Raw genomic sequence first — 27371 nt, forward strand, 5'->3', positions numbered from 1 at the left:
GTATTCTCCTTTAACCTCTTCACAGCTAGTATTGCGGAGACTACACGGACTAAGAAAGCCAACTGGTGTTAGAGTCTTGGCTACAACACAGCCTTCCCTACCACGACTCCTTCACTGTGTCACAGTGCCTCTGGACACAGTTCATTGACCTTTGGGAAAGGAGTGAGGATCCCAATAGCCAGGAAGAAAGGGAGGTTTGTTTGTTTGTTTTTTAATTTTTCCTTCTGAATTTTGCCTAGAATATACTGTGCAAAATTTACAGAATGTTTCAATAAACACTTTATGTTAGTGGCTCTTAAAATTTTAGAGGATGCATACAACCATGGGAATCTCCTGAAAAATATGGAAAATTTTCCGAAAAAAAAAGAAGCCCACAGAAGAGATAGATACAAACTTTGCCTAAATATCAGATGGTTCATGAACATTATCCACAGAACTTTACAGAGACTGATGGGCTCCAGGCTGAGATTCCTGTCCTCATGGAAGTGAAAGGGTACCTCCTTCTCGGTGCCCCTCAGAATATCAGTGCTAACCAGAGGCTCAATGAATCCGAAGTGGCTCCTCTTCCAAGGAATCCAGGAGGAGGGGGAAGAAGATCACTTGGGTGAATGTTACTGAAAGTACTTTACGGGGAATTCTCAACAGAGCACTCACGGCACATTTTCTTGCAGCAGAAAGCAATGTTCACTGATGCCGAGCATTTCGGGTAAGTTTGGTTCAAGTCCAACTTGGATTCGTGATTGTGATTCATGTTAATTTAGATCATCATAATGCACGTGGACCAAGTACCTTTGTCAGCTGATGAATTTTATAAAAACATTAAAAAAAATGCTTGGCTAACTCCTTGAAGGAAAGCTGTCTTATATTCCATGGCCCCCGATTTCAGCAACCTCTCCCTTCCCCTGCCCTCCAGGTTGCAAAGGAGATGACGAGCACAGGCTGGGAGCACAGTGAACACAAGGAGAGCTCCTGTCTGCAGGCTCCTTGTCAGAACACAGGTGGGTGTGCTTGTATCAGCGAGGCAGCTGGTACCGAGAGTGAGGGGGAGTCAGTCATCGTTCTTTCTATTAAATGCCATCTTAACCAATTTTACCACTAAACAGATAGATGTTGGTGGAATGAAGGGTGGGAGGTGTGGAGATGAGAGTAAAGGTATGGACCTCTAATGATGAGAAGGACGAAGCCAAAAGGATTCTAACTTTTACAGACTGAGAAAGGTTGACAGGGAAAAAATTTTTTTTTAAATCACAACTAACCTAGAGAACTATTTAAGCTCCCGGCTCATGGCCCAGTGTTACCCAGGCTTAGGAAGACTCAGCAAACCCCTGCAGCGAGAGCTTTTACCTCTGAGAGGACATGGTGGCGTGGCTTTTAGACCTTCCTTTAGAACAGTATATATGTAGGGGAGAGTGAGCCTGCCCTACTGTGTTGATTTAATAACAGAGGTCACCTGGCCACCCACACAGATTTCTCATCTGCTCTTTTCTCAAGTGGGAAGCTTAAGACCTATTTGTTGCTTAGATGGAGCTGACTGGAAATAAACTTGTTCAAATAATGGAGGTAGTAAAAAAATATACAGGAACACCCCTATGGGAAGTTACTCCTTCCTTATCATGGTCACTGTCATCATATTGTCATGGTTACCTTGCTAGATAGATGTAAAAGTGGTGCTGACTGTGTATGAGTGTGTTTGGGTGTGTGTATACATACATACATATATATATATAAAACATACAGTATGTCAGCATTTTGTGTATAGTATATGTGTGTGTATAGTGTGTGTGTGTATAACTTCCCAACAACCCTGCAAATGTATGAATTTTAAATTTTCATTTCATGGACCAGCACACTAAAGCTCACAAAGACTAGATCACCCCAAGGACTCTCACTCAATAGTCAACAAAACCAGAATTATGTTCCTGATGTTATGGGCTCCCAAACCCCTCAGAATTCCATATTTTACTCTATTTACAATTATTTATTTAACAAGTGTTTGCTGATATTGGCTACTAGGTGTCCAGAACCTTGCTTCGTGGTAGGGATAACAAAATGAAAAGGCATTGCCTTCAGGAAGCCCACAGTCTAATAAAACATCATCTAGTAAAACATGTGGGAATTTGCTTTAACCACTAAAGCACTGTAAAAGTATTAGCTGCTTTTGTTGGATGAAAGCAAAGTCACTTTCATCTTTCACCCATTTCTTAAGGAGCTGTGCCAACCTCACCTGTGACCTTTGCCACCCTTATCTCTCTTCCCCTTGGGCTGACCTCCAGGCTGTAGGCGAAATGTTTGCATCTGGTCTCTCTCTTCCTTTCTGCTGTTTCCCTGTTCCTGATTCCCTCGCTCTGTCTGTCCACCACGTGCCCTGCTTACATACCAGGTGGCCTTGCCTGGTCTGGTTCTGCCTGTTAGTGCCTGAGCCCAATTTCTTGAAGCTGTGACAAGTGACTCTTTCGGAGGGGAAGGAAAGGCAAGGATGAGGTCAGAAAGGCTCCTTAGAATGTTGAGGGAGAAGAGTCTGGCTCTAAGGGATTGCCCAAGAAAAGGGTCGAATAAATTTGTAGAGTGTAGTAGTCATAAGCAAGGACTTTGGAGTTGTATAAACTTTTTCTCACCAGTCTTTCTAGCTATATAATTTGGGGCAAATTATTAATCACTCTCTGCCTTGGATTTTGTGGAGGTAATAATAGTATAGGGTAACACAAAGAAGTGATTGAATTATGAGAGCACAATAATTATCATTATCCAGTATTTTGGTCTTAATTCAAAAATTCTTAAATAGCCATATGAATACCTACTGAGGTGTGGTCTCCATGGCTTTCATGCTGGATGTGTTCACTTGACCCTCCCAGGTCCTCTCTGCATCTTCTCTGTGCCCCAAGAGACTGACCTGGAAAAGCCATCAATGGGGGACTTCCCTGGTGGTGCAGTGGTTAAGAATCCACCTGCCAATGCAGGGGACACAGGTTCGAGCCCTGATCCAGGAAGATCCCACATGCTGTGGAGCAACTAAGCCTGCGAGCCACAACTACTGAGCCTGCATGCCACAACTACTGAAGCTCGCACACCTAGAACCTGTGCTCCGCAACAAGAGAAGCCACCGCAATGAGAAGCCCATGCACTGCAATGAAGAGTAGCCCCCACTTGCCGCAACTAGAGAAAGCCCGCGTGCAGCAACGAGGACCCAATGCAACCAAAAATAAATAGATAAATAAAAATTAAATTAAAATTAGAAATTAAAAAAAGAAGCCATCAATGGGCTCCCTTGCCATTTGGCTTCTAACTGGCTTTGGCCAATTTTAAACACCAGCAGAAGAAAGAGGGAGGGAGGAGAGTGAGGTGGGTGTTTATTCTCAGTCGTGCCTGGAACTGGCTACCTCTCTCCGCCTTGGGTCTGGCTCAGGTCACGCAGCTTTCCCCATACAGGCCCCCTCTGTCCCTGCTCCATATACCACAGACCTTGGGGTGAGAAAGGAACCTTGCTCTTAATAGCCCTGGTATTGCTTCTTCCATCAGGGTTTCCTTATACACACTCACAGCATCATAATCTCTCAACTGAACTCTCCTTGAGCATGACTAACCTGAAGGCGATGTCTTCTCCCAGGACCCTGACTGATCCTGGCTTCGTCACTCTGCCTTAGATGCTGCTTTCCCTGACAGAAGGTCAGGGTCCAATTCTGAAGCTCTTCTGGCTTGAGTCTCTGTAGAGAATGAAGTACTAGTTAAAATACATGATCCTGGAGTGGACAGCTCAGGCCCTGGAGGAATGGAGGGGAGTGTTGCAGAGACTTTAGCCCCAGAGATGAATAAAGCCTAAGGAAAGAGCCGATGATTGGAACTAGGAACAACCTACATCAATTCTCTTGCCTCCCAGAATCACCCACCACACCTTCCTCCCAGTCTGGCACCCCCAGGTTCCCTCCCAGGACTCCCAAGAGTAGATCCGGACCACACTGGATCTGGCAGGGGGGCGGGGTGCTACAAATGACCGATGAAGAGCAGAACAGAGGTTCAACTTCACTAGAAACCTGCGGAAAGGAAACTAAATAACAATAACTGTTTAAAACAAAGGAGGAAAGCTTTCTAAAGCAGGGCACATTTTTATTTTATTTATTTATTATTATTTTTTTTTTTTGCGGTACGCAGGCCTCTCACTTTTATGGCCTCTCCCGTTGCGGAGCACAGGCTCGGGACGCGCATGCTCAGCGGCCATGGCTCACGGGCCCAGCCGCTCCGCGGCATGTGGGATCTTCCCGGACCGGGGCATGAACCCGTGTCCCCTGCATCGGCAGGCGGACTCTCAACCACTGCGAGCAGGGCACATTTTTAGATTCACAATTTTAATGCAAAGACTTCTGGTTTCAGCTCAGAGATAGAGAAAGCTGGAATGAACATTGCTCCAATCTTTACAACATGAAAAAAGATGGACAAGCTGCAAGTTAACAACTTTTCTTAAACCCATCAAAGAACTGAGGCTATGAAGCTAACCTGAAATCTGGGGAGAAATAGACATCTGTAGAGGAGACACAGGAACGAAGCATTTCCTCATTCACTAACCTGGGACAGATGCCATGTAAGCTGGTAGAAGATTCAGTTAAAATCATGTGTGTAAAAAATATATATATATATATATATAAAATCATACATGATTATATATGTTATGTAAAAAGATATAGAGGGACATATACATATATGTATAGAAATCCACATGCATGCACAAGGTGTGTTTATATGAATTTGAGTTAAGGGTAGTATAAATTATACCATGCTTAGTTCATTCACAAAGTGAATTTAATCATTCTCATTTAATCCTTTGTTACCTTTACTCTTATGTTACTTTTCATTTTTAAATATTTCAAACTTCCAAAAAATTACAGAGAATAAGACAAACATCCATAGATCACCTGTTGCCCAGGTTTAACCAATGCTGACATGAGCCACCTCCCACATTTGCTGCCCTTCCTCTGTCTGGATGAGGGTGACCCAGCTCCTGGGGCTCAGCAAACTCCAGGAGCCCAGGACAATGCCTGCTTCTCTTTGCTGTCCATGCCTATCTCTCCATGCCTGGAGAACTGTAACCCACCACGTTCTCCTCGGTTTAGCGATTCATCCCCTTCCTCTGCAAATGGGACTCAGTGTGGTGAGAAACAACATCAAAGTTCAGTTTTGGTTTACTTGCAGCTGGTGAGTATTTGTTTGTTTTGTGCATGAAAAAGCATCTGCTCTCAGTCTCAGCTTTGAAACAAAAACTGGCCTGTAACCAGAATGAAATAGCATGCTCCCTGTTACACGAAGACCTTAATAATAAAAGAAAGCTCTGGGTTTTGTTAACCCATTTAATGTATCGTACCCTTTGTTTTTCCAGAAACACTGTGAGTGTGTGAAGTGACACTCGTATCACAGACAGAAAACAGAGCTGGAGAGGTTACAAGCTTACCCAGGCTCACTTGCCCAGTACATGCAATAGGGGTCATTCATTTGTGTATCTGTCAGGCACCAAAACCTGCACTTGTTTTCAATGATGAAAGTACAGACTGCCTTTCATTTTACAATATCTAAATCGGTTACATGTAGGCCTTTTCTATATTCGTGGCTGTATTCCAGATAACTGAGGTTGAGAGGTAAATGACCTCCATATTATTTAAATGGATGTTTCTGTAAGCAAAGCCTTTAATTCCTGGAGATGTGTATATATATATTTTTTTAACTTAGATATTGGAATGGTACAGCAGAACTTCTTTACTATCTGTCTTAGGTCACTGCCATCGAAGCAGCACCTGAGACAGTGATTTGGGTGAATGTGATTCACTGAATTATATTCAGTGAATGTGGAGGGCGCTCAGGAGACAGGAAGTACAGGAAGGATGGGCAGGGGAGGCAGCTAAGCAAATATGTGGTCTCAGCTGGATCCAGCCTCAGCCCGACCACACAGGGAGCTCTGGAGCATGAAAGCCACCCAAGTTACTGCCACTTTGAGGCAAGGGGGCTGGCCTTTCTAGAAGGTGAGAACCACCTTCTCCCAGAAGCTGGGGAATTGGTACAGGGCCCAGGTAAAAGGAATCTGGAGAGGGAACCAATATCCCATCTCTGCTGCCCTCAGAAATTTGGAGGATTGATTAATGCAGTCTACAAACAGCCATGTGCATTGCTGTAGAAAGACACAGAATAATTAAAAGGGTTGAATTGGAACTAATGAAACCCCATCATCTTTTAAATGATTGGATATACTGAACCAGGAGATTAAGTATAGGAAGGTTGGAAAGCTGGTCTTAAATGGTTAATTTTTTCTACCACTTGCAAAATCATCAAATTCAAGTGAGAGTGAGTTTGTTCGATGCCTGGCTACCTTCAGAACCTTCTGCTGTTCCTTCTGATGACGTCTTCACTGAGGCCCCACTGCCAGCCTCGAGACTGCTGATTTCAAGGCCCTTTGAAGAAAAAAAAAAATTCCATTTACTTTCTGCAGGAGATGACTGTCTGCTCCCCTTGAGCTGGGCCAGAGGGAGCATTCAGAATACATTGCTGGAAGTAAATGGAATTTTTCAGCTATTTAAATTGCAATTCACCCCTGAAAGCTCCATTTTATCAAAACTCCTGGTTAATACTATTTTCTATGCTCAGGTATTCTTCCCAAATACACATGCAGGAGATACAGAAGCCCAGAGGGAGACTGTTTCAGAGACAAAGTCCCTTAAAGAAGCCTCAGGTACTAACATCCTCATTGCCATGTAACAAAACTCAAAGGACTGAACAGGTATGGGGTAGGGCAGAGGGCACTCTACCTAGAGTCTGAGGAATTAATTTGCCCCCCACTAGCTGTGTGTCCATGAGCAAATCATATAATCTCTCTGAGCCTTTTGGTTCACAGCTCTAAAATGGGATTAGGAACACCGTCCTTGCCTATCTCAGAGGGTTATTGTAAAGATTATATTAGATTAATTTATATGAAACAGTTCTAGACAAATGAAGTAGAGCTGGAAATGATATCTTTTGTAGCCAAATGCTTAAAAGCCCACAATTAAGCCTAACGAAGGCAGAATTCTAAGATGGCCCCCAAGAATCTCACCTCCTAGTAAATATACTTTATATACTCCCCTTTCTTTGAGAATGTCCTGTGAATATGATAGGATATTCACTCCCATGATTAGGTTATATAAGACTCAAGCTTAACAGGCTGGAGAAATATTCTTCCTACTGGCTTTGAGAAAGTAAGCTTCTAGGTCATGGTTTAGACCTGAAGGTGGCTTCCAGGAGCTGAGATGAATCAGCCAGCAGCAAAACAGGGACCTCAGTCCTACAACAACAATTTAAATTCTGCCAACAACCTGAATGAGTGTGAAAGAAGACCCTGGGCTCAGGAAGAGAACATATAGTCCAACCAAAACACTGATTTCTGCCTTGTAAGACCCAGTTACTCTGTGCCAGGACTTCTAACCTACAAAAACTATAACATAATACCTGGGGGTTGTTTTAGCTGCTAAGTGTGTGATAATCTGACATATAGCTATAAAAACCAAACATACAATCAACTGATCTTAAAACGGCAGATTGAGGGCGACCTCTGAAATATACTCCTCCATAAAAGCAATGAGAACCCTGTATAACTGTCAAAATAAACTTCTTTAGAACTCTGAAAAATCACCAAAGGCTTGCAACAATCCAAGGAGCATTTATTGAAGAAAAATGGCTGAATCTCAGCAAGGACAGTGAGCCTTATGGCATTTTAACCTGTGCCCATCACCCTCTCCCTAGCTCTTCAGCAGCACTGAAAGCCAACGGCTCACAACTACAATAGATGTGAAAAACAGCAGCTAAATTGTTACCGAAGGAAGTAAAATGGGTTTGGAGCTCCCCAGAAGCCCCATTTCTAGAAAACTATCACTATTTGACCTGTCTGGCAGTTCACTAAAAAGCTCCATTTTCAGGGATTGTCTTTATTTGACCTAATCAGAGCTTGCTTTTTGTGAAGAGCCCTCTACCCACTGACTATTTGTCAAATACAATTAGTGGCAATTGTTTAATATCACAGCTACCTGAGGATACTTTAACAGTTGGCGCTAACAGTTGGGGCTAACCAGAAATTTTAAAAAGAACAACTGGATAATGAGATGTCCATAGGGGTCTTTGAAAAGCTCCAGCGTATTCCTGGAAATCCAGAAACCCATGTGCATTTTCAGAGCTGCATACATCTAGGGAAGACTCGATAAGGTCTACTCTCTCACCTATGGTTATCTTGAGTCTCTGTATGAGCAAGAAGTTTAGGATAAGTTGGAGTTGTAAACTGGCTGCTAGAGCACTTAAAACATAATACATTACACATACACACACACACACACACACACACACACATACACACATACACAGAGGCCTTAAAAATGCTGGGAGAAAAATATACAAGCAGCTCATGCAGCTCAATATCAAAATAACAAACAACCCAATCCAAAAATGGGCAGAAGACCTAAATAGACATTTCTCCAAAGAAGATATACAGATTGCCAACACACACATGAAAGGATGCTCAACATCACTAATCATTAGAGAAATGCAAATCAAAACTAAAGTAAGGTATCACCTCAAACCAGTCAAAATGGCTATCATCAAACAATCTACAAACAATAAATGCTGGAGAGGGTGTGGAGAAAAGGGAACCCTCTTGCACTGTTGGTGGGAATGTGAATTGGTACAGCCACTATGGAGAACAGTATGGAGGTTCCTTAAAATAACTAAAAATAGAACTACCATATGACCCAGCAATCCCACTACTGGGCATATACCCTGAGAAAACCATAATTCAAAAAGAGTCATATACCAAAATGTTCATTGCAGCACTATTTACAATAGCCAGGTCATGGAAGCAACCTAAGTGTCCATCGACAGATGAATGGATAAAGAAGATGTGGCACATATATACAATGGAATATTACTCAGCCATAAAAAGAAATGAAACTGAGTTATTTATAGTGAGGGGGATGGACCTAGAGTCTGTCATACAAAGTGAAGTAAGTCAGAAAGAGAAAAACAAATACCGTATGCTAATATATATATATATAATCTAAAAAAAAAAGAACCTAGGGGCAGGACAGGAATAAAGATGCAGACATACAGAGTAGACTTAAGGACATGGAAGGGGGAAGGGTAAGCTGGGACAAAGTGAGAAAGTGGCATGGACGTATATACACTACCAAATGTAAAACCGATAGCTAGTGGGAAGCAGCCACATGGCACAGGGAGATCAGCTCGGTGTTTTGTGACCACCTAGAGGGGTGGGATAGGGAGGGTGGGCGGGAGATGCAAGAGGGAGGGGATATGGGGATATATGTATACGTATAGCTGATTCACTTTGTTATACAGCAGAAACTAACACAACATTGTAAAGCAATTATACCCCAATAAAGAAGTTAAAAAAACAAACGCTGGGAGATTATTAGTTCAAGGAATTTTAAGGAAATCTCTATCCAGTCGTTAGCTAAGCACTAAGCAAACTGAATAGAGACGTTGGTGGCCACAAATGACAAAAGAATACAGGTTTTACAGAATTAGTCGAAGAAAGTCACTAAAAAAAACCAAACAGCAGCAACAACAACAAAGCACAAAGGTGAGAGAGAATCTTACTTCCAGAGTTGACACATTGTGCTATTTAAAATATCCAATTTTCAGAGTTACCATATGATCCAGCAATCCCACCCCTGGACATATACCCAGAAAAGATGAAAACTAATTCAAAAAGATACAGGGGGGCTTCCCTGGTGGCGCAGTGGTTGAGAGTCCACCTGCCGATGCAGGGGACACGGGTTCGTGCCCCGGTCTGGGAAGATCCCACATGCCACGGAGCGACTGGGCCCGTGAGCCATGGCCGCTGAGCCTGCGCGTCCGGAGCCTGTTGTTCCGCAACGGGAGAGGCCACAACAGTGAGAGGCCCGCGTACCGCAAAAAAAAAAAAAAAAAAAGATACAGGGACTTCCCTTGTGGTCCAGGGGCTAAGACTCCATGCTCCCAAGTCAGGGGGCCCACGTTCGATCCCTGGTCAGGGAACTATATCCTGCATGCCACAACTAAGTCACGGCCCAGCCAAATAAATAACTATTAAAAAAGAAAAAAAGATACATGTACCCCAGTGTTCATAGCAGCACTCTTTACAATAGCCAAGACATGGAAGCAACCTAAATATCCATCAACAGAAGAATGGATAAAAAAGATGTGGTATATACATACAATGGAACATTACTCAGCCATAAAAAGAATGAAATAATGCCATTTTCAGCACATGGATGGACCTGGAAATTATCATACTAAGTGAACTAAGACAGAAAAAGACAAATATCATATGATATCACTTACACATGGAATCTAAAAAAAATGATACAAATGAACTTATTTACAAAACAGAAATAGACTCACAGACATAGAAAACAAATTTATGGTTACCAAAAGGGAAAGGGGATGGAGGGATAAATTAGGAGTTTAGGATTAACAGATGCACACTACTATATATAAAACAGATAAACAACAAGGACTGACTGTATGGTACAGGGAACTATATTCAATATCTTGTAATAACCTATAATGGAAAAGAATCTGAAAAAGAACAGACATATGTATACAGATAGATGGATAGATGTATAACTGAATCATTTTGCTGTACACCTGAAACTAATAGAACATTGCTAATCAACTATACTTCAATAAAAAATTGTTTGTTTTGATAAAAAGTCCAATTTTCAATAACAATAGCAAAAAATATAAGAAATACAAAGAAACAGGAACATATGGCCCAAAGGGAAAAAAATAGTTTACAGAAACTGTCCCTGAGAAAGCCCAGACGTTACTAGAAAGAAAGACAGATTTACTAGATAAAGACTTAAATCAGTTATCATAAGTATATTCAAAGAACTCAAAGAAACCATTTCTAAAGAATTAAAGTATGAGAAAAATGTGTCCTCAAACAGAGACCATCAACTAAAAGATATAAAGTATGCCCAAATGTAGACTTGAGCAGGTCAAAGAATTAGTAAGCTTAAAGACAGGTCAATTAAGATTACTTGGTATAAATAGAAAGTAATCAAAGGAAATAAACAGAGACCTGTGGGACACAATTCTATGAGGCTTGCATTATCCTGATACCAAATCAAAGACATCACAAAAAAAGGAAACTACAGATCAATATCCCATACGAACACAGACAAAAGAATCCTCAAAAATTACTAACAAACTGAATTCACCAACATATAAAAAGGATCATATACCATGAATAAGATCATCTCAGGAATGAAAGGCTGGTTCAACATACAGAAAGAAATTAATATAACACACTATATCAATAGAATAAAGTTTAAAAATCACAGTGTCATCTCAATAGCTGAAAAAATAATTTGACAAAATCCAACACTCTTTCATGGTAAAAACACTCAATCTAAGAACAGAAAGAAACTTCCTCAAATGATGAGAGGCATCTATGAAAAAAACACAGCTAACATCTTAGATAATAGTGAAAGACTGAAAGTTTTTCCCTCTAAGTTTAGGAACAAGACAAGGTACCTGCTCTTGCCATTTCTATTCAATATTGTTCTGGAGGTTCTTGCCAGAATATTTAAACAAGGAAAAGAGATAAAAGGCATCCAGACTGAAAAGGAAGAAGAAAACTATCTCTATTTGCAGATAGCATGACTTTGTTTATAGAAAAAAGTAAGGAGTTGACTAAAAAGATATTAAGACAAATAAATGAATTCAGCAAGATTACAAGATACAAAATCAGTATACAGAAATCAAATATATTTCTGTATACTTACAATGAACTATCTGAAACGATAATTAAGAAAACAGTTCCATTTATAATAGCATCAAGAAGAATAGAATACTTAGTAAATTTAAGAAGTACAACACTTCTACACTAAAATCTACAAAACACCATTGCAGTAAATTAATGAAGACACAAATAAATGGAAAGATATCTCACGTTCATGGATTAGAAAAATTAATATTGTTAAAATGGTAATACTCCCGAATTTTATTTGCAGATTCATTGCAATCTCTGTCAAAAGCCCAGCTGGCTTTTTTGAAGAAATTAACAAGGTGATCTTAAAATGTATATGGGAATCCAAGGGCCCTGAAAAGTGAAAACGATCTTGAAATGAAAGTACACAGCTGGAGGAGTCACACTTCTTGATTTCAAAACTTATAACACGAAAACAGTAATCGAGACAGTGAGGAACTGGCTTAATGACAGGCATACAGATCAATGGAATAGAATTGAGAGTCCAGAAATAAACCCTTACATTTATGGTCAATTGACTTTTGACAAGAGTGCCAAGATAATACAGTGGGGAAAAGAACAGTGTTTTCAACAAATTGTGCTAGGACAACTGGATAACTACACGAAAAAGAATGAAACTAGTCAACATCATGTATAAAAGTTAACTCAAAATGGATGAGAAAAATATCAGACTAAAACTATACAACTCTTAGAAGGAAACCTAAGAGTAAGTCTTCATGGTCTCAGATTAAGCAATTCATTCTTAGGACACCAAAAGCATAAGAAATAAAAGAAAAAGACACATAATTTGAACTTCATCAAAATTTAAAAGTTTTGGGCTTTGAAAGACACTATCAAACAGCAACATTATTCATCATAATTGCCAAAATGTGGAGGCAACCCAATGTCCATCAACTGTTGAATAGATAAACCCTGTCTATTTGTAAATAATGTTTTACTGGAACACAGTCATGGTCATTTGCTTACATATTATCTTCGGCTAGCTCCATGCTACAATAGCAGAGTTCAGTAGTTGCAACAGAGACTGACCACATCACCTGCAAAAACTAAAACACTTACTGTCTGTCCCTTTTCAGAAAAAAAGTTTGCTTACCCTTACTCTGGGGTAATATGGTCATTTGTAAGGCATTTCAAAATAAAACAAATGAACAAACAAAAAGAGTAATAAACTCATATTTTTCTGAGTGCTTACTATGCCCCTAAACTCTAGTAGCCAAGAAGTAGTAGAGCACATACTTGCTTAGTCACTCTTCCTTGGACAAGTTACGTGAACTCTCTGAGCCTCCATGGCCTCATCTCTAAAACTAATGTAATAATATCTGCTTCATTGGGTTGCCATGGAGATTGAATGAGGTAAGATGTACTGTGATGGGATGAATTGTTCCCTTCAGAAAATATATGCTGAAGTCCTAACCTTCAATATCTCAGAACGGGATTTTATTTGGAAATAAGGTCACTGTATCAATAGATGTAATTAGTGAAGATGAGGTCATACTGGAGTAAGGTAGGCCCTCCCTCCAATAGGATTGATGTCTTTATAAGAAGATGGCCATATGAAAACACAAACACACAGGGAGAATGCCATTTGACAATGGAGGCAGAGACTGGAGTTATCCTACCACAAGCCAAGGAACGCCTGGGCTACCAGAAGCTAGGAAGAAGCAAGGAAGAATCCTCGCCCAGAGGCTTTTAAGGGACTTTGGCCCTGTCAACACCTTGATTTCAGATGTCTAACCTCCAAAACTGTGAAAGAATACATTTCCATTGTTTTCAGCCACCCAGTTTGTGATATTTTGTTATGGCAACACTAGGAAACTAATGCACATTTGAAGCTCTTAGAACAATACCTAGCATACAATAACTCCATAATTCATGCTAGAAATTATTCTTGATGGTTTACCTTGTTGTTTCTGTTAATCTTCAAAATAATTTTATAGGGGAGGTGTATTAATGTGCTCAGGGTAACATAATGAATGAAATATCATAGACTGGTGGTTTAAACAACAGAAATTTATTTATTTATTTATTTAGGCCGTGCTGCACAGCTTGCGGGATCTTAGATCCCAGACCAGGGATTGAACCCAGGGCCACGGCAGTGAAAGCGCCAAGTCTTAACCACTGGACCACCCGGGAATTCCCAAACAACAGAAACTTATTTCTCACAGTTCTGGAAGCTAGAAGTCTATGATCAGGTGCCAGTATGTCAGGTTCTGGTAAAGACCCACTTCCTGGTTTGCAGATGGACAACTTCTTGATGACTGCTCACATGGTGGAGAGAGACAGAGAGAGAGAGGGGAAGCAAGATTTCTGGTGTCTCTTCATATAAGGACACCAATCCCATCAAGGGGACTCACCCTCATGACCTCACCTAAACCTAATTATCTCTAAAAGGCTCCACTTCCAAATACCAACACATTGGGGTAATGGGAACACAATTCAGTCCATAGTAATAGGTATTATTAACTCTCTTTGATAGGTATGAAAACTGGCCTCAGTGAGATTAATACAGAAGAAAAAATATAAAAGGGTAATGTTATTAAAAGGAGATTCCTGTATATGTGTGAATTCCTCGTGGGCATTTTCACATACAACCGTGTAGTTTCCATAGCAACTGTGGTATTATAGACCCTGAAATCAGAGAGCCTGAGTTCATTTTCACCTTCTGCCATTTACCAACTCTGGGACCTTGGGCAAGTTACTTAATGACTAGGAGTCTCAATAGCCTTCCCTGCAAAATGAATGGCTCCTAACCTCATGGAGTGTGAGCATTAAATGACAAAATGCCTGTCAAGAGTGTCCCAGAGTGCCTGGCACAAAGTAGACATCAAATACGAGTTAAAACTTCAAAGATAAATACACTAAGATGTTTGGTGGAGCTGTGATTGTTAGAACAGGTTTGGACAACTTCGATATCCAACAATAAGTTAAATAAACTATCATTCATTCATACTGAGACGCTATACAAGCATAAAACAGAATAAGATAGATATACGTTGACTTCCTGGGTTCTTTTTCCTGTCCCTACCTACTGTGTGACTTTAGGCAAGTGCTTTAACCTCTCCGTGCCTCAGTTTCCCCAGCTAAAAAATGAAAATAAAAGCAGTACCTATTTCACAGAGTTGTCGTGAAGGTTAAATAACATACAGTCTATATAAGATGCTTAAAATATTCTGAGGCACATAGCAAGCACATGCTAAATATTAACCATTATTATAATTCCATGTGTATGGAAGGAAGGAAGGCTAATGCCTCATTTATAGAAAAAGATACAAGAATCTGCTACTAATTGTTATTTCTTGGGAGTAAGGATGGGAAGTAGGAAGAAGGGCTTCAACCTTCTCTTTACCCCTTCTGTACCATTGGAAGCAAACCAACCCCACAATTTTTAGCCGTCTCTTGTCCTTCCCTATTTCTCCAGTAATGAAGAGTGGACCTGATGGTGCCTGAGCACTTTCTTTTACTGCCAGGCAGGGCTGCTCTTCAGCTGGGACTTGTGAGCACAGCAGATAAAAGATTTCCATCCTGGTTGGTCAACAGTCTCATCCTTGCCCCCCTGATCCCGCAAGGTAAAGGTTCACTCCTGGCCTGCTGGGGCCCTCCAGGAGTCTTTGGGGTGCTGATTCACAGTGACCCTGGTTTCTTTAGGGTCCTGTAGTCTAGGTTAGGAGATATTTTGGCTCTCACTCCTGGTGCCAGGCACAGAGCTTGGGGCTGTGCACCTACTGTATCTGCCTCTAAATAACTCTTCAAGGTACTTATTCTCATTTACCAAATGATGAAACCAAGGTTACCTAGTGCGTGATCTGCCCAATAGCACACAGCTCATTAAGTGGTGTCTCTCTGGCTCCTTTCACTATGTGTCTTTGCTTTCATTGGCTCACATTCCCTCTCTAAAAGTATCTGTATGCTCTGCTTCAACAAGTTCTTTTCAAAAAGTTTATTTTACCAGCGTTGTAGTTCTGCTTTGTCGCAGCTGGTTTAGCAGTTTCAGGAACAGAGCAGAGTGATCAACTCTGTGAATAATTAACGAGTTGAGTTTGATCTCTGGCCTAAAATTGACTGCTCAACTTATTTGCCCTGAACAAAAAGACAAGGAAAATTCCCCTATATTGGCACTGTTCAATGCCTGGAGAGAAAGGGAAGCCAGAAGAATCATTCTCACTCTGGCCCCCTCTAAAAGATGTAGTCCCCTTTCCAAGGTCACAGGGGCTGAACCACACTTAGTGACTGGGACTTGACTCCATGGAGACTGGACATGGTTTTGGAAATTGAATAGTTTCAGTTTAAGTCATTATGTGTGACCCTGGGCAAAGTTACTCCTCTCCCCTGGCTTCCTTTGTCATTTGTAAACAGGAGTCATAGTATTTATAGGCAGTAAGCTAATATTCTACAGAAACTAATATTTTTCAGAAGTCATCAACCAATCACAATGCTGCAAATAGAGCTGCAGCAGGGTGCTGGAGGCCCCAGCTCCACAGGCAGCTACCTGTTATTGGACTGTAGGAATATCCATGGTGGCCCCAGGGCAGTGGCCAGGTGGTCAGGAAGATGACAGTGCTACTGTGGTGAGGGGTGGGTTTCAGGGAAGCAGCTGTTTATCAACTGATATGAAAGTGTTTCAATATTTCAACAACAGGTACAGCTGTAGAATGAACATGGGTCCTTTGCAATGTGAGTATGCATTTCCAGGGGAATTTACTCTGTGCTTGGTACTATGGCTAAACTTACCAATGAGTCCATATAATCTTCACAAACACTCTGGAAAGTGCTACTTCAAGCCCCTGTTTTCAGATAAGGAAATTCTAACACTCTATAAAGTGACAATGGTTGGTAAGTGGTAGAACAGTGATCCGAATTCAAGCTGACCTGTGGTAGAGCCAGACTTGTATGCACAATGGGAGAGAGAAGGAAATCCTGGGCAATAATCCACAACTGAACTTGAGAACATGGGTAGGAAAGGATGAATAAGAGAGCTGGGCTGTAGGACAATTCAAATGAGGAATAAAAACGCTGCAAGACACACAGAGTCCTTGGGCAAAAATGACATTAAAAAACATTTATCTGAGAAACAAGAAGAACTACAATCCTGCAACCTGTGGAATAAAAACCACATTCACAGAAACACAGACAAGATGAAAAGGCAGAGGGCTATGTACCAGATGAAGGAACAAGATAAAACCCCAGAAAAACAACTAAATGAAGTGGAGATAGGCAACCTTCCAGAAAAAGAATTCAGGATAATGATAGTGAAGATGATCCAGGACGTCGGAAAAAGAATGGAGGCAAAGATCGAGAAGATGCAAGAAATGTTTAACAAGCATCTAGAAGAATTAAAGAACAAACAAACAGAGATGAACAATACAATAACTGAAATGAAAAATACACTAGAAGGAATCAATAGCAGAATAACTGAGGCAGAAGAACAGATAAGTGATCTGGAAGACAGAATGGTGGAATTCACTGCTGTGGAACAAAATAAAGAAAAAAGGATGAAAAGAAATGAAGACAGCCTAAGAGACCTCTGGGACAACATTAAACACAAGAACATTCGCGTTATAGGGGTCCCAGAAGGAGAAGAGAGAGAGAAAGGACCAGAGAAAATATTTGAAGAGACTATAGTCAAAAACTTCCCTAACATGGGAAAGGAAATAGCCACCCAAGTCCAGGAAGTGCAGAGAGTTCCATACAGGATAAACCCAAGGATAAACACACCAAGACACATAGTAATCAAATTGGCAAAAATTAAAGACAAAAAAATTATTAAAAGCAGAAAGGGAAAAATGACAACATACAAGGGAACTCCCATAAGGTTAACAGCTGATTTCTCAGCAGAAACTCTACAAGCCAGACGGGAGTGGCATGATATACTTAAAGTGATGAAAAGGAAGAACCTACAACCAAGATGACTCTACCTGGCAAGGATCTCATTCAGATTCGATGGAGAAATCAAAAGCTTTACAGACAAGCAAAAGCTAAGAGAATTCAGCACCACCAAACAACTCTACAACAAATGCTAAAGGAACTTCTCTAAGTGGGAAACACAAGAGAAGAAAAGGACCTACAAAAACAAACCCAAAACAATTTAACAAATGGTCATAGGAACATACATATCGATAATTACCTTAAACGTGAATGGATTAAATGCTCCAACCAAACGACACAGGCTTGCAGAATGGAAACAAAAACAAGATCCATCTATATGCTGTCTACAAGAGACCCACTTATGATCTAGGGACACATACAGGCTGAAAGTGAGGGGACGGAAAAAGATACTCCATGCAAATGGAAATCAAAAGAAAGCTGGAGTAACAATACTTGTATCAGAGAAAATAGACTTGAAAATAAAGAATGTTACAAGAGACAAGGAAGGACACTACATAATGATAAAGAGACCAATCTAAGAAGAAGATATAACAATTATAAATATATATGCACCCAACATAGGAGCACCTCAATACATAAGGCAACTGCTGACAGCTCTAAAAGAGGAAATCGACAGTAACACAATAATAGTGGGGGACTTTAACACCTCACGTACACCAGTGGACAGATCATACAAACAGAAAATTAATAAGAAAACACAAGCTTTAAATGACACAATAGACCAGAGGGATTTAAGTGATATTTATAGGATATTCCATCCAAAAACAGCAGATTACACTTTCTTCTCAAGTGAGCATGGAACATTCCCCAGGATAGATCACATCTTGGGTCACAAATGAAGCCTCAGTAAATTTAAGAATATTGAAATCATATCAAGCACCTTTTCTGACCACAACACTAGGAGATTAGAAATCAATTACAGGGAAAACAACGTAAGAAACACAAACACATGGAGGTTAAACAATATGTTACTAAAAAACCAAGAGATCACTGAAGAAATCAAAGAGGAAATCAAAAAATACCTAGAGACAAATGACAATGAAAACACGACGATCCAAAACCTATGGGATGCAAGCAAAAGCAGTTCTAAGAGGGAAGTTTATAGCTATACAAGCCCACCTCAGGAAACAAGAAAAATCTCAAGTAAACAATCTAACCTTACACCTAAAGGAACTAGAGAAAGAAGAACAAACAAAACCCAAAGTTAGCAGAAGGAAAGAAATCATAAAGATCAGAGCAGAAATAAATGAAATAGAAGCAAAGAAAACAATAGCAAAGATCAATAAAACTAAAAGCTGGTTCTATGAGAAGATAAACAAAATTGATAAACCATTAGCCAGACTCATCAAGAAAAAGAGGGAGAGGACTCAAATCAATAAAATTAGAAATGAAAAAGGAGAAAGTACAACAGACACCACAGAAATACAAAGCATCCTAAGAGACTACTACAAGCAACTCTATGCCAATCAACTGGACAACCTGGAAGAAATGGGCAAATTCTTGGAAAGGTATTACCTTTGAAGACTGAACCAGGAAGAAATAGAAAATATGAACAGACCAATCACAAGTAATGAACTTGAAACTGTGATTAAAAATCTTCCAACAATCAAAAGTCCAGGACCAGGTGGCTTCACAGTTGAATTCTATCAAACATTTAGAGAAAAGCTAACACCGATCCTTCTCAAACTCTTCCAAAAACTTGCAGAGGAACACTTCCAAACTCATTCTATGTGGCCACCATCACCCTGATACCAAAACCAGACAAAGATACTACAAAAAAAGAAAATTACAGACCAATATCACTGATGAATATACATGCAAAAATCCTCAACAAAATACTAGCAAACAGAATCCAACAGCACATTAAAAGGATCAAACACCATGATCAAGTGCGATTTATCCCAGGGATGCAAGGATTCTTCAAAATACGCAAATCAGTCAATGTGGTACACCATATTAACAAACTGAAGAATAAAAACCATATGATCATCTCAATAGATGCAGAAAAAGCTTCTGACAAAATTCAACACCCATTTATGATAAAAACTCTCCAGAAAGTGGGCATGGTAGGAACCTACTTCAACATAATAAAGGCCATATATGACAAACCCACAGCAAGCATCATTCTCAATGGTGAAAAACTGAAAGCATTTCCTCTAAGATCAGGAACAAGACAAGGATGTCCACTCTCACCACTGTTCTTCAACATAGTTTTGGAAGTCCTAGCCACGGCAATCAGAGAAGAAAAAGAAATAAAAGGAATACAAATTGGAAAAGAAGAAGTAAAACTGTCACTGTTTGCAGATGACATGATACTATACATAGAGAATCCTAAAGATGCTCCCAGAAAACTACCAGAGCTAATCAATGAATTTGGTAACATTGCAGGATACAAAATTAATGCACAGAAATCTCTTGCATTCCTATACACGAATGATGAAAAATCTGAAAGAGAAATTAAGGAAACACTCCCATTTACCATTGCAACAAAAAGAATAAAATACCTAGGAATAAACCTACCTAGGGAGACAAAAGACCTGTATGCAGAAAACTATAAGACACTGATGAAAGAAATTAAAGATGATACCAACAGATGGAGAGATGTACCATGTTCTTGGATTGGAAGAATCAATATTGTGAAAATGACTATACTACACAAAGCAATCTACAGATTCAATGCAATCCCTATCAAATTACCAATGGCAGTTTTTACAGAACTAGAACAAAAAAAAATCTTAAAATTTGCATGGAGACCCAAATGACCCCGAATAGCCAAAGCAGTCTTGAGGTAAAAAAAACAGAGCTGCAGGAATCAGACTCTCTGACTTCAGACTATACTACAAAGCTACAGTAATCAAGACAGTATGGTACTGGCACAAAAACAGAAGTACAGATCAATTAATGGAACAAGATAGAAAGCCCAGAGATAAACCCACGCACCTATGGTCAACTAATCTATGACAAAGGAGGCAAGGATATACAATGGAGAATAGACAGTCTCTTCAATAAGTGGTGCTGGGAAAACTGGATAGCTACATGTAAAAGAATGAAATGAGAACACTCCCTAACACCATACACAAAAATGAACTCAAAATGGATTAGAGACCTAAATGTAAGACCAGACACTATAAAACTCTTAGAGGAAAACATAGGAAGAACACTCTTTGCGATAAATCACAGAAAGATCTTTTTTGATCCACCTCCCAGAATAATGGAAATAAAAACAGAAATAAACAAATAGAACCTAATGAAACTTTAAAGCTTTTGCACAGCAAAGGAAACCATAACAAGATGAAAAGACAACCCTCGGAATGGGAGAAAATATTTGCAAATGAACTAACGGACAAAGGATTAATCTCCAAAATATATAAACAGTTCATGCAGCTCAATATTAAAAAATCAAACAATCCAATCCAAAAATGGGCAGAAGATCTAAATAGATCTTTCTCCAAAGAATACATACAGATGGCCAAGAAGCACATGAAAAGCTGCTCGACATCAATAATTATTAGAGAAATGCAAATCAAAACTACAATGAGGTATCACCTCACACCAGTTAGGATGGGCATCATCAGAAAATCTACAAACAACAAATGTTGGAGAGGGTGTGGAGAAAGGGAAACCCTCTTGCACTGTTGGTGGGAATGTAAAATGATACAGCTACTATGGAGAACAGTATGGAGGTTCCCTAAAAAACTAAAAATAGAGTTACCATATGACCCAGGAATCCCACTACTGGACATATACCCAGAGAAAACCATAATTCAAAAAGACACATGCACCACAATGTTCACTGCAGCACTATTTACAATAGCCAGGGCATGGAAGCAACCTAGATGCCCATCGACAGAAGAATGGATAAAGAAGAAATGGTACACATATACAACGGAATATTACTCAGCCATAAAAAGGAACGAAATTGGGTCATTTGTTGAGACGTGGATGCATCTGTCATACAGAGTGAAGTAAGTCAGAAAGAGAAAAACAAATATTGTATATTAATGCATATATGTGGAACCTAGAAAATGGTGCAGATGAACCGGTTTGCAAGGCAGAAATTGACACACAGAAGTAGAGAAAAAAACATATGGATACCGAGGGGGAAAGCGGCAGGGGGTGGGGGTCATGGGGGGATGAATTGGGAGATTGGGATTGACATGTATACACGGATGTGTATAAAATAGATGACTAATAAGAACCTGCTGTATAAAAAATAAATAAAATTAAATTAAAAAAAACTGGGAGAATATATGCAGATAAACATAAATGAATGTTTACAAAAAAAAGTCTAGAAGGAACACACAATACACTTAATACCAATAACCCTTGGTTAGAGGTGGAACAGGGTGAGAAAAGGCAGTGGAGGATATCCTTCACTTTCACTATGTATACTTTGGTATTTGAACTTCTTTTATATTAAGCACATATTTTTTGTTTTGTTTTGTTTTGTTTTTTGTGGTACGCAGGCCTCTCGCTGTTGTGGCCTCTCCCGTTGCGAAGCACAGACTCCAGACGCGCAGGCTCAGTGGCCATGGCTCACCAGCCCAGCCGCTCCGCGGCATGTGGGATCTTCCCGGAGCGGGGCACGAACCTGTGTGCCCTGCATCGGCAGGCGGACTCTCAACCACTGCGCCACCAGGGAAGCCCTAAGCACATATTTTTTAAAATATTAAGTTGGGAATTCCCTGGTGGTCCAGTGGTTAGGACTCAGTGCCTCTACTGCCAGGGGCCCATGGTTCGATCCCAGGTTGGGGAACTAAGATCCTGCAAGCCGTGTGGCACAGCTAATAAAGTAAAATAAGATATAAAGTGATAAAATTACATTAATAAAAATACCCATAGGCTTAAAGGGCAGGTAGAGAGAGACATTAACTATGGAGGTAAGAAAGTGATCATCATAGTTTTGTGATGATACCAAAGTCCAGAGCTTCAATTCTTTGGTTGTCAGGTTGGGTAGAAACCAGAGTCAAATGCACTTGGGTTGTTGATATGTGTGTGTGTGTGTGTGTGTGTGTGTGTGTGTGTGTACACACATATTTATGATTTTCTCCCAAATACCTGGGGCCAGATGGTGTTAACCATTACGAAACCAGATGTTGCACCACCTCTGACCATCTTAACTCTGATTAAATTTGTTTGGCCTAACCTGCTCCAATCTGAAATTCATCTGTGAGATTTTGGGATTGAGTCATGAACACTGGGCGAAACAGAAAAAGAGAAAATAGATAATGACAGCAACCAATCCCTGAGCATACACCTTCCTGCCAGGACCACTTCTGGGTGATTTATGTATATTACCACTTACTCCATAACCCTGCTTGGTAGGTGACATATTATACCCACTTTACCAATGAATACAATGCAGCCTCCAAAGCCAGGGGAAGTCATCTGTCCAGGTGGTGTAGCAAGGGAGGTGCTGGGGTGTCAGCCCAGGCTTAATTCCAACCATAGGCAATGTTTTCCCCAGTGCCTCTCAGCTCCCTCAAAACACAGAGAAAGCAGCCTCAATCCTCACCATGTTGGAACGGCTTGGCTATGCCCAAAGTCAGCTGGATAACGGTGCTAAAGATAAGAGAACACTTGGACTTAATATCCTTTCAGAGTTTTCGATAATGTTCCCTAGTTAGCTGAAATCTATATCAGCACTATGAAAAAGAAAAAAGGAATTGCTAAGCAATTTATAGTATTTGTCCTCAAAACCCCCTCCCCCCATCACCCACCCCAGCCACATACAAAGACAGATGTGTGTCTTACTCCTAAAATACAGGATTGATGAGATGGGAGCAGGATTATGTCAGAATTTTTCTCTGATAATACCTCCCCTTACCTGCTTAAGTCTACCCAGGAAGCCTATCCTGGACCCTTCCCCACCCCACTATGTGGGGTTAGCCACCAGACCCCCTGCCCCTCCAGTGCCACCATAATTCCTGATGCCTACCTATCCTCCAACCATCACACTTTAATCACAAGGTATTGCATTCATTGTTTGCCTGTTTTCCTCAGTGGAATGTGGGCAGGCACGCGTAGCGTAGGGACCCTGCGGCATTCCTATTTCTAGCCCTAGCAAGTACCAATAAATACTTAAAGAATGAATGAACACAGTTCTAGCCAGGAATGTCCATTGGGAGGGCAAAGAAAGCAGAAGGGCCCAGCAGAGAAGTGTCTCTTAAGGTTTGATAAGAGAAGCTGAAAATAGTCCAATTCTTAGCTTGGGAAGGGAAAGAAGTAAAGAACATGTCTTGTGTAAAACTCCTTTGTATGATACTATAATGGTGGATGCGTTTCTCAAAACCAATGAATGTACAATGCAAAGAGTGAAAACTAGTGTAAACTATGGTTGATAATGACGAGTCAATGTTGGTTCATCCATTGTAACAAAGGTACCACTCTGATACCCATGCTGATGGAAGGGGAGGCTGTGTGGTTAGGAGGGGGGTTATATGGGAATTCTGTGCTTTCCACTCAATTTTTCTGTAAATCTAAAACTACTCTAAAAAAATTAAGTCTATTAGTATTTTTTAAAGTAGTAAAATAGATGTCAGCGCAAAGAACTGTCACCATGTGATGTTTTATGGCTTTATGAACAACCTTGCTCTTTCTCAAATACAAAAAGAAATAGACCCCATTAAAATAAAGTAAAATAAATCACGCCTATCTACTGAAGATAAAGGAGAATTCTCTCATGGGTATGATGTATTGACCAAGAGTAGAGCCAGGTAGCAAAGAGAAATGTACTCGAGTGTGTGTGGGAGGGGGGAATGGGGGGAGGAATCAGTGTTCGAAAAGCAAAATTAAAAACAAAAATTCTAAGCACTTTTTCCAAAATAAAGGAGACATGGATTAATTTATTTCTATCATCATCTTTTTCCTTATCCATGGCCCAGATTTGGACTTCTAATATGCAAGATCATAAAAAAATTTGCCAATTCTCAAAAAAAAGTTTTGTGTACAGTTCCTACTTTTCATAATAAAAGCACTCCCTGAAATTCCATCATATTATTACTATCACTAACTTTTTTACATTTTACATATTAATTTTTTATATGAATGAGGCAAGGTTTAGGGTTATGGCCAAGGAATCAGTATTAATTAGTATTAATTAATTATAAGTAGAGCAACTAATATAACCATCTCAAAGTTGCACTTGGAATTTTGTCATAGACTCCAGCTCGAGTTGGGTGCTCCACACACAGAAACGTAGATCCAGGGTCCTAGAGAGTAAAGGGACTTCCTCAAGGTCATAAATTCTCTTTTTTTTAATATAAATTTATTTATTTATTTTTGGCTGCGTTGGGTCTTCATTGCTGCCCGCAGGCTTTCTCTAGTTGCGGCGAGCGGGGGCTACTCTTTGTTGCAGTGCACAGGTTTCTCATTGCGGTGGCTTTTCCTGTTGTGGAGCATGGGCTCCAGGTGTGCAGGCTTCAGTATTTGTGACACGCGGGCTCAGTAGTTGTGGCTCGCGGGCTCTAGAGCGCAGGCTTAGTAGTTGTGGCACACGGGCTTAGTTGCTCCACAGCATGTGGGATCTTCCTGGACCAGGGCTCGAACCCATGTCCCCTGCATTGGCAGGCGGATTCTTAACCACTGCGCCACCAGGGAAGTCCAGGGTCATATATTCTTAACAGAGCCATTTGTGGCAGAGCCAACCAATATGGCCACCATGCCACACCTAAGTGTCCCATGTGTGCTTGATTTACTTTGTCTCGTGTAAGCCAGTGAACGCCTCTATGTTGGAGGCACTAATTTTTAAATAAGTCAAGGTGGCTTAAAAAAGTTACTAACTTGGCAAGGTCACATAGCAGGTCAGCTGGAGGCAGGCCTGTGTGACCTGACCTCAGCCTGGAGAGGTAAAAAGAGTCACAAAAGGGGGCACAGAGAAGAGGGGCAGTTTGAGGAGGGATTGTCACAGTGCCCAGCCACAGGGAGGGGGGCATAAGTATGGGTTGGCCAATTTTACCCTAGTCCTGACACTATTACACAGGATGTATAAGGACGTAAAATTCCTCATGGCTGAGAGTTGCCTTTCCTCTTTTTCCTGCCTCTTTTTGCATCCCAGAGTCACTAGCTCCAGAGTTGCTGCAACAAGAGTGAAAATATGTGTGTTACTCAGATCGTGCTGCATGCCAAAAGCTGGAGCAGAATAAGGTGCTATGCATTCTCCCAGGGTAAGGAGAAGCGGGGAGGAGCCAAAGGGTGGAAGTGGTCAGATGATTTCTCAGTGGAGGAACCATGGCCTAGGGCTTGGAAGGCCAGCATTCCTGCTCCTGGCCAGAAGCAGTCAATTATTAGCTACGTGTCCATGTACAAATCACCTCATTTCTCTAAACTTGTTTCCTCAACTCTTAAATGAAGATATTAGTATCTGTCCAGAAAGGCTATTGTGATGATTAAAATAGGACAGCGTAGGCAAGGTGACCTCATCATTGTCAATATTACTATCTATTGCAGTAATCCCTTCTTATCCCCTCTTGGCTCTCCAGCACCTAGCACCTTAGAAGTTCACAGGAAATAACTTGTTGAATTAATGAGTAAACATATAAAATGTAGAAACAAGTTAAATGGTTCTTCTACTAAAGATCAAAGCTCAAGAAACATTTCAAACACTACAGCAGGAACGCAACAACTTACGTATTAACTAGAGTTATTTAGCTAAGAAATTCTCTAAGACTAAAGGGAAGACTTCTCTCTCCCAGACAGTAACTTTATTTTGAATAAGGCTTTTGAACACCTATAATATCCCAGATTTTCTTTAGTTAATCTCAGTAGCTAATGATCTGGGCTTTATGTGCATTGTTTCATTTTGGACTCAAAAACAACCATGTGAAGTTGATACTATTACTATGTTATATTACATGTATCATATATTATGTTATTTTAGAAATATAACTGATATTCAGAATTGAATTGACCAATGCAATAAGCCACATTGCACATAGGAAGAAATAAAGTTTCCAAGCAGGTATCTACTTTCTCCCAATGTTACCAGCAGGGCCAGAGTAGAGAAACCCAGGTAGTTTGACTGTCAAGCCTTAACTGCTATTTGATTCTGTGGGCCTAGGACCAGACTCTCTACCTCCAGTTTAGCCCAACAACTGAGAATCCTCAAAGTTATGAGGTTAAAAAGGCGGCACGGAATGTTGATAATCAAACCTTGGGAGTTAATTACACTGTTGCACAAGTTTTCCAAAAGAGCAGTGAGCTAATCTTTTGAGTCATTTATGGCCACACTAGACAAGGCATGAGAGACTGTATCATAGCAGCGGCTTGTGTTAGCCAACTGTATAAAGGAACCTCTGTTTCAATCATGGCTCCAAGGCTATGGCGCACAGGCTATAAAACCTGTTGCTCCCGCTTACCTCTGTCCCTATCAAGCCTAGCCTGGCCACTTCTCCTTTCACTTGCACTGGGCAAAGGCCCGAATTCACACACATCATTACCTGGCTGGCAATATAAGCCATCAATAGCATGAGCAGTACAGCTTCTAGCTCTGGAAGAGGGGAGGGCAGTCACATTTGCTCTCCCTGTTCAATCCATCCTAAAAACCACTGTGACTTCACCTCTTCAAACCACAGTCCTGACATCACCTTGAGTTAATAGGGCTTTCTAGACCAACAAATCCCAACCTCCAATTTCATTCACTCACTCAAACTTTGAGAGTATCTCTGCCTGTTCCTGTGTTAAATGTCAGATACACTGAATTAGACAACAGTTTGCAGAA

At 40.5% G+C, this 27371-nt stretch overlaps 1 protein-coding gene across 5 annotated transcripts in view; it reads right to left on the reverse strand.

Moving 5' to 3' along the window:
* LRATD2 (LRAT domain containing 2) overlaps positions 1 to 27371 on the reverse strand; it is a 96082-nt gene that overhangs the window by 60873 nt on the left and 7838 nt on the right. For 4 of the 5 annotated variants that reach the window (XR_009536400.1, XR_009536401.1, XR_009536402.1 and 1 more), the window contains exons 3-4: positions 6347 to 6428; positions 3582 to 3701 (exon numbers count right to left, since the gene is read on the reverse strand). The exons of the other annotated variant lie outside the window; for it this stretch is intronic. The gene's annotated coding sequence lies outside the window, so the exon portion shown is untranslated. The remainder of the gene's footprint in view (positions 1 to 3581; positions 3702 to 6346; positions 6429 to 27371) is intronic. 5 annotated transcript variants of the gene reach the window in all.

This window comes from Lagenorhynchus albirostris, chromosome 17 (genome assembly GCF_949774975.1).
Source record: "Lagenorhynchus albirostris chromosome 17, mLagAlb1.1, whole genome shotgun sequence".
In the NCBI taxonomy this organism is placed as follows: Eukaryota; Metazoa; Chordata; class Mammalia; order Artiodactyla; family Delphinidae; genus Lagenorhynchus; species Lagenorhynchus albirostris.